The 8,252-nt window shown below is 43.7% G+C and overlaps 2 long non-coding RNA genes across 2 annotated transcripts in view; one reads left to right on the top strand and one right to left on the bottom strand.

Annotated features, from left to right (window-relative positions):
- Positions 1-2: 2 nt before the first annotated feature.
- Positions 3-4,689, top strand: LOC111729864. The gene is made up of 3 exons (XR_002776428.1): positions 3-44; positions 3,594-3,770; positions 4,561-4,689. It is a non-coding gene; the product is annotated as an uncharacterized LOC111729864 (long non-coding RNA).
- Positions 4,690-4,908: 219 nt separating this feature from the next.
- The window catches only part of LOC111729863, a 4,576-nt gene continuing 1,232 nt past the window's right edge, over positions 4,909-8,252 (bottom strand). Inside the window, exons 2-3 of the long non-coding RNA XR_002776427.1 lie at positions 6,946-7,195; positions 4,909-5,411 (exon numbers count right to left, since the gene is read on the bottom strand). This is a non-coding gene — a long non-coding RNA (uncharacterized LOC111729863). The remainder of the gene's footprint in view (positions 5,412-6,945; positions 7,196-8,252) is intronic.

Here is an 8,252-nt window from a genome sequence, read left to right as displayed (position 1 = left end):
CTGGACGGCGTTGTATTGATTCATGACGACTCACTCAGCAGCTGGTATGAATTAAGTGGGACTTTCTCTTGGTGACAGTAAAATCTTAAACAAGGCTAACATTAAAAAAACGGCCTGGTGGGAACACCGGAGTTTGAGCAATCTTCAAAACTTGAGTCAGTTCAATCAGATGCTGCACCGTCTCAGCAGTTAGCAAAATCCGACATGCGGCTTCAGCGAGGTGCTGCCATGACGTAGTGTCTGCTCCTCACTTTCGTGTCAATGACTCCTTGGAGGTCAAACTGCTCCCATGATGTGTTTTATCCTGCAGCCATTAGCCCAGTTAGACACATGAGTAAACAGAGGCAGGAGACTGATGTGGATGTTGCATCAGGGGCCAGGTTTTCTCTGGTTTGTTCCAAGAAGTTTTCCACAGAATCCCAGAAGGCCACCCTGTGGTTCATAATGGGGGATGGTTTTGCCACCCCGAGGGACATTTGGCTGTGTCTGGAGACATTTTTGGTTACCATGGCTGGAGGGGTGCTACCGGCATCTGGTGTGCAGAGGCTAGGGATGCTGCTAAACATCTACCGTGCTCAGGACAGGCCCCACAACAAAGAATTTTCTAGCCCGAAATTTTAATGGAGCTGAGGTTGAGAAAGTCTGCTCTAATATAAACTGATCCCAAATCCCCAGTGACTTGGTGGTTTCAGGTCATTAACTGACTTAATGAAAAGGATGCTAGATATGGTGAAAACAGATCTTTTGAAAAATCATGTAATTGCTGTGTTTTAACAGTATATATGTCTTGCCTAGTCTCTAAATACCATTCTCCACTAAAAGGAATCAAGGCTCTTGAGAAACGGCCGATCCAGAGCTGGGATAGATGAGCAACGAAGGCATCAGAGGCTATGGGGATAAAGGATACAGGAGCCGACCTGAAGGGACTCTCTTCTGGCCAAATATGGGATGATTTGGAGCATTACAAAGAAAAATGCAAATATGTTAAAATCCACATCTGCAAGTTGAAAGAGAACCTTGTGGTCAAAAGATGAAAAGCTACCTCAGGATCTTGTGGCTTCTAGAGGTTTCCTTTATTTAAAAAAAATACTCCCATTGCCTCTTGAACCCAGGTGTTCTCATTTCCCTTTAGTGTTATCAACAATGGAGGAAAGGAAGCTGCTCCGGAAAAGGAGCCAGAATGAGGGTGCACAGTGATCACACTGTCATTGTCAAATGAACCACTACCGTAAACATACTCTGTGACGGTTGCAGGTTGCAGCTCATTGGGCTGGGGGTGGGAGTAGGGCGGAGGGGGGAGGGAGGGAGAGAGAGAGAAGTGTGAACAGGTGATCGCAGAATAGTCGGATACATCCATGGCATGCTTCAGGTGGAATTGTTCTCTAGAACTGAAAACCCAACTCAGAAGAGTGTTGAAATTAATTTCTAGGACCAAGATGGAGCTGCTCTTGCCCAGAATTCCATGTCAACAAACCAAACTTGTTTTCCTGTAAATGCTCCGTGTGACCAGAAACGCCGTATGTCCAGTCAGCCAATCCCCAAACGCCAAGCCAACTCTGGGTTCTATACTTATCTCCTTGTTCCTTGACCTTTCTGAATAAGGTCAGATGTGCAACCCCAGCCACCCATGCCCCATTTCTCCATTGCTGCTTCTTTTTTGCCCTATAAAACTCGCTCTTGCCACAATTCCCTGGGGAAGTGTGCTCCACTGCTTGTGAAGCACTGCACTCCCCCAGTCCATGGATTGTTTCCTCTCACATAAAGAACATCAAACTTGTTACTAAATTGTTTTAGTTTTGTCATTCGTGAGTTCAAACAATAAAAGGAAGTTATTGAAACATATAATCAAGAATGTCTAGACAGCACTACTACTAGCATGGTCATGGACCAGTGTCTACAAGTTTGTTATTGGTCTACAATGATACATAATGACTACATTGTTGAAACAACCATGTGCCCAACCATCTTTCCACAAACTTCCTTTCCTCCATTGTTGCTAATGCTAAAGAATAATGAGAACACCTGGGTTTAAGAGGCAACGGGAAGTACCACTTTTTATAAGGGAGTCCATTAGAAGCCACATGGTTCAGTTGTATTGCATGTTACAAAAGTATCAGGCAATAAGATAACAGCAATATAAAACCAGAAGCAAAAAACAAAACTGCCTTTATCATAGACAGTTTGAGAAGCACTGGCCTAGGGTGGTGATTTACAATTCCGGCTGCTCATTAGAATACCTGGTGAGTTTTGACAACTAGTAATATGATGCCCAGAGATTTTCATTCAGTTGGCCTAGGGTGGGGCCCAGGTCTGGGTAGTTTTAGAAGCTTAGCAGGTAGTTCTAACGTATAGCCAGAGTTGACAATTACACTGGCCTAGATGAGATTTGACCCACTGGTCAGGAATGTCATCAAGGACTTGAGTTCCCATAGCACTACACGCTCATATTAGAAAAGAAGAACGATCTCACATCAATGACCTCAGCTTATACCTTCAGAAACTAGAGAAAGATGAGCAAATTAAATCCAAAATAAGCAAATGAAAAAAATAAGGTCAAAGATGAAATCGATGAAAGAAAAATCAGAACAAGAGAGAAAAATCAATAAAACCAAAAGCTGGTTCTTTGAGAAAATCAATAAAATTGATAAACCTATAGCCAGATTGATTAGGAAAATAATTGAAAAAAAAAAAAAAAAACCAAAAACGCAAACTACCAAGATCAAGAATGAGGTGGGGTCTCATTGCAGGGCTGGATGAAAAAGGTGAAGGAATTAAGAAGTACAAATTGTTAGTTACAAAATAGTCACAGCGATGTAAAGTACAGCACAGGAAATGTAGTCGATGATACTGTGATAACTATGTACAGTGCCAGGTGGATACTAGAGTAATCGGAGAGATCTTTGTAAATTATATAAATGTCTAACCGCTATGCTGTACACCCGAACTAATATAAAATAATATTGAATGTCAACTCTGGTTGAAAAATAAAAATTAATAAAAGAGAAAAAAGAATAAGAGAAGGGACATCACTATAGATTACACAGAAATTAAAAAGATAATAAGGGAATATTATGAACATCTTTGTGCAAATAAATTTAATAACGTAGATGAATTGACAAATTCCTTGAGAGACTCAAACTACCAAAGCTTGCTCAAGAAGAAATAGATAATTTGGATTGCCCTATATTTATTAAATAAATTAAATTGGTTGCTAAAAGCCTTCTCACAAAGAAAACTCCAGGCCCACATGGCTTTACTGGTGAATTCCACTCAACATTTAAAGACAAAATAATGCCACTGCTACACAAACTCTTCCAGAAAAATTAAAGAGAAGAAAATACTTCCCAACTCATTTTTTGATACCAGCATTACTCTAAATCCAAAACCAAAGATATTACAGGAAAATATGTAGAAATCCTTAAAATCCCAACAGCTACCAAAGTGGCACCTGTTCCAGAGATACTCATCACTGCTGCCTGCCCCTCTACAGCAATTTTGAAAAGAAGTTATCCCGACCCAGAATCTGGACCTTACATGGCCTTGAACTGTATGTAGCACATGACCTTCTTCTTCCTGGTTCCATATATTTGCAGCCATTAAACTTCACGTCTGGAGACTGTGCTGAAACCTAATCAGATGGCCTGCTCAGGAGGTGGAACTCAGAGACACAAAGGGAAGGAAGAACTGATGTTGGGAGCTGAGGATGGAGATTCACAGTGACTATGCAGCTGTGACAGCTGTTTTGGAATCACGAGGAGAAAAGAGAGGAAGTGAGTCCAAAGAGGGGATTGGGGCAGATGCGTAGGCAGAAATTATGTGAGACATAAAGAGAGATAGATAGAGCGCTAAAAATAAGAGAGCACCCCAATTTTCTGTCTCTTGTGAAGCCTAGCTCTTCAGATGCTTCTGGATTCATGGAAGACAGTGAACGAATTTCTGTTTCTTATAGCCCAAACTGGCCTGACTAACCAAAATGTTCAAAAAAAAGTTCGGTTCCTGCCCTTCCTGCAGGTTAGGTCCTTGGTGTCACCTATTAGCCTAAGGACACCATGGGCCACATCTTCTTCATTCCCAAAGGCCTCAGAGATTTAATTGGATTCTCTTTTCGTGTGTGTGTGTGTGTGTGTGTGTGTGTGTGTTTTAATTGTTTAAGGCATAACATACATATAGTAAAGTAAATCTTAAGTGTATGCCTGAATGAATTTTTACACACACACACACATAAACAAACACACACATCCTATGTAACTACCACCTAGATACGGAACATTTGCAATACTTACAGGTTTACTCTTCCTACTCCATGGAGTCTCAGTTCAGATTATGAGCAGTTGGTTGGGCTGTCTATGTGCTATGGATTGAACTGTATCACCTTATAATTCATATGTTGAAACCCTAACCTTCAATGTGACTATATTTGGAGCTAGGGTCTTTAGGAGGTCATTAAGGTTAAATGAAGACATAAAGGTAGGGCCCTAGTCTGACAGAATTGGTACCTGTATAAGAAGAAAAAGCGAAACCAGAGTTCTCTCCGTCTTTCTCTCCCCTACGCGCACAAAGAAGAGGTCATGCGAGCTCACGGCGAGATGGTGGCCATCTATAAGCCAGGAGAAGAGGCCTCAGAATGGAACCTACCTAGCCAGCACCTTGATAATGGACCTCCCAGCCTCCAGAACTGTGAGAAATGAATTTCTGTCAAGGCACCCAATCTATGGGATTTCTGACGGCAGCTCGAGCAGACTAATATACCATGTGATCCATACCAAGAACAAAAAATGGAGAGAGAAGTTCTGAACAAAAAACTACCCTTTAAGGGAGTGTGGGCAGCTGGCCCACAGTACGAGCAGGTGGCCTAGGCCCAGCATGGGTGGGAGGAGAGTGCCAGCGGCACAGCCTGGGAAACAGGCAGCCCCTCCGGCCGCGAAGTCCAGTCTACTTCCAGGCTGCCTTGGACATTATTGCAAGGAGATGTTCGATAAATTTGGAACCATAGTTAAATGTCAACCAACAGCCTCTCACTCATCTGTCCCTTAGGAAGTGCTCCAAGACATCCCAACAATCTAACAGGGATTTCATTTTATGTTCCTGATCCGAATGGAAGCCTGTGGGTACACCTCTCTGAGCACTGACTTGTTAGCAAAAACTAACCCCTCGCCACAGGACGGACTCAGTGCAATTTACCAGCTAGAATGTACTATACCACCTCTAAAAACGATGCACTGTACCGCGACAACTTTACTCTGGTATAAAATGGTAACCCCTCCTCACCTGGATAGTGGTGAAACGTTGGCCAGGAGTAGCTGTGAGGGGTCAGTCCTGGTCCAGGCCCCCTCACTTCGTCACTGTCCTGTGGGCTGTCCATTCACGGGATTATTCCTTATGCCTTTTTTGTGTATCAGGTTTCACAAAAGCTTTGTAAAAAACAGTCATACAAAGAAAGGTCGGTATGCATGGTATCACAGACACTGCAGGGCATGGTTCACGCCGCGCTGTAGTGCAGAGACCACCATCTCCCCAGTAGGATCCTGAGGCCAACGGCAGCACCTCCCAGACTAGGCCCATCGAGGATGCTGGAACCTCTGTGCTAGTGGGTCTGGAGTCTTGGGAGAAGCCGCCCTTGCTACAGAGAGCAAAGCCTGGTATTTTGTGTGCACTGCTCAGGCTGCAGACACCATCGTCTCTGTCAGGGTGTTGGGGGGCTTCTCACCGATTTAAAAAGGAGGCGCATGATAGACGTGGCCAGACTGGGAAAAATAAACAAGCAAACCAGCAGACCCCAAATCCCCAACCTTGCTTCTGGTCCTTGGGTGACTGCTAAATACCGCCACGCCACGGAAGAAGGGGAGAGTGGATGCTGAGGCCCACCGCCCTGCTCTCTCTCTTCCGGGTCAGTTCTTTAATCAGCTTCTCCAAAGTTTCTCTCAATCCCCCACCCCATCTCCCTGCTGCTGCCCCGAGCACACTCCCTCTCTTCCTATTGAACAGAGCGAAGAACCCATTGGTTCTGTAACCTCAAATCAGTAAGCCTCTCTCACTGGCGTCAGCCTCTTCCCTCCCAATCCTACGCTTTGCATCAGCATTTAAACAAGCTCAGGTCTTTTCCATTAAAAGTAGTCCCCCTGATTTCTTCTCCCCTCCTACTCTTTTCAATTGCTCTGTTCCCCTAAGTTCCCTTCTCTACGCTCACCCTGAATTTTAGTTCTGTTAAAATAAGAAATGAGGCAGAAATGCCTAGACACCAAGAAACCCGGACACCAGTCCAATGGGTATATTCTATGTTCCCTTGCTTTCTACAACGGTATCACACAGATCTGGTTATTGCCACACTGGTGTCGGTCTCCTGGGTTCTTTAAAAAAATATCCAAGGAGAATTGGATCCCCAAGTTTTGGGGGAGCTGACACAGCGTGTCCACAACCAAACGCCCTGTTTCAAACGGAGAGCATCTCCCGAATCTCTTTCTAGCCTGTTCTGGGAGCAGAGATAATTAGCAAGTACCTTCCAATCCCAGCTCCATTTCCTCATCAGGGCTGGCCCCTCTATGTTCAGTAACTGGCACAATTTTGGGACAAGCCTTTTTCTTAGGAAGTTTTGAAAACATTCCATATTCAATTTGTACCAAAAATGTTAACTGTGTCTTTGTGTGAAAGAGAAACACAGATTTCGATGGGACTTTGAATCGTAAACAGTCATAATTTGTTTTGTTTATCTTTGTTCCAGAAAGAGAAGAAAACAATATAGCTGCATGATGGTATTACACGGTTTTCAGGCCTTTGAATTTAACCACAGGGCCCCTGGACTATCTTCAGAGCCAAGTTTCTAGAAAGCACTGTCTATAAAGCACTGTGTTTTACTTTCTCATCTCCTATTCCTTCCTTTCCTTTCTGGAGTCCCAACATCTGTGGTTCCCATCCACCCGCCACAGCAGCTCTCCCCTCGGACCTCACCAACTTCCGGTTGCTCTATCCAGTGGGCTCTATCAGTCCTCATCATTCTCGGCCTCCTACTGCCACTTGACGTTTGGGGCCTCTTCCTGTGTGAAAGCCTCCCTTTCCCCAGCGTCTGCAGCACTGCATCCTGGGGCAGCTCTGACGTGGGTGTGGGTGTGGGAGTGTGTAGGGGAGAGGTGCACCATAAGACAGCTTCATCTCCATCTTTCATAGAAGGAGGCTGGAAATCGGGAGATGACAGTTCGAACTGAAAAATCGATCAATAATCAGATGAACATATTATTAAGAATTATATGACTTAAAAGAACTTAAAAAGTTTGAACTCTGCAGGGCTGGATTAGGGGACTGTTACTATTTAACCGATGCTTATTGTATAACGGACCAAATAAAAATTAAATCGGGAAAATTAATAACACAGATCAAATCAGAGCTGCTCTGCTTGGGCTAAGAGGATGACTCCGGCCGCCACCCATCCCTAGGACTCTCACATCATAACCGGAAACTAGACAAACCATGGCTTCCAGAAATTCCCAGGAAACAGACAACCGCCAAATGCCTTCCATGAGAAATAGCCTCTTGGACTACAATTAGCTTCTCTGTGATTCAGGATCGGAGAATTTTGCTGCATTTAGTTTCTGCAAAGCTAATGCAGACATCTCCCTTTTGTGGTTTCCTCAGTCAACATTCAGATCTTAGAGTCTCTCTCCCAGACTGCAGTGCCTGAAACCTACGAATGGTCATGGTGCCCATGTTAGAGAAGCTATGTCTTTTTGAAGTGTTTTCTCCTGGCTGAAGATGTGTCTTCCTGGTCCTGCTTCTTGGTCCTACACTTTCACAGGAATGCGAGGAGGAGGCCTTGACAAAGCTCATAAGAGAAAGCTCTGTTCCCAGGGCTGTCTCCGATAATATGTAGAATTTTTCAGACACAATCTTGGCCAGTTTAAATCAAGGAAATTGCATATCTTGGTTAGATGCTTCCTGGGCCAATTTTTACATGGATTCCCAGCAATGTCAATGCATGGTATGTAATTATAATATCTTTAAATGAGGAAGACGCTGCATGAAGCTGCTAATGCAACATGCTGCATTTAGAAAAACTTTCAGCTTGAATCATGTAGAACAGGGACATATTTTTTACTATCTTATTTCACAGTCACATGTGAAATATGTCCTTTTTAAGCCTTGGGAATTCATATATTTATAAAAAGTGCAAAAGGGAGCATTACATCGGGGGTCTGCTCCAGGAGTTTCCAGGAGCACCTCCTTTTGTAGGGTAACAGAAAAGAATTTTTTGAGGCATATCC

This window comes from Pteropus vampyrus, unplaced genomic scaffold, assembly GCF_000151845.1.
Source record: "Pteropus vampyrus isolate Shadow unplaced genomic scaffold, Pvam_2.0 Scaffold286, whole genome shotgun sequence".
Lineage (NCBI taxonomy): Eukaryota > Metazoa > Chordata > Mammalia > Chiroptera > Pteropodidae > Pteropus > Pteropus vampyrus.
Note: the sequence above shows the minus strand (reverse complement) of the source record. Positions and strands in the feature narration are given on the sequence as shown.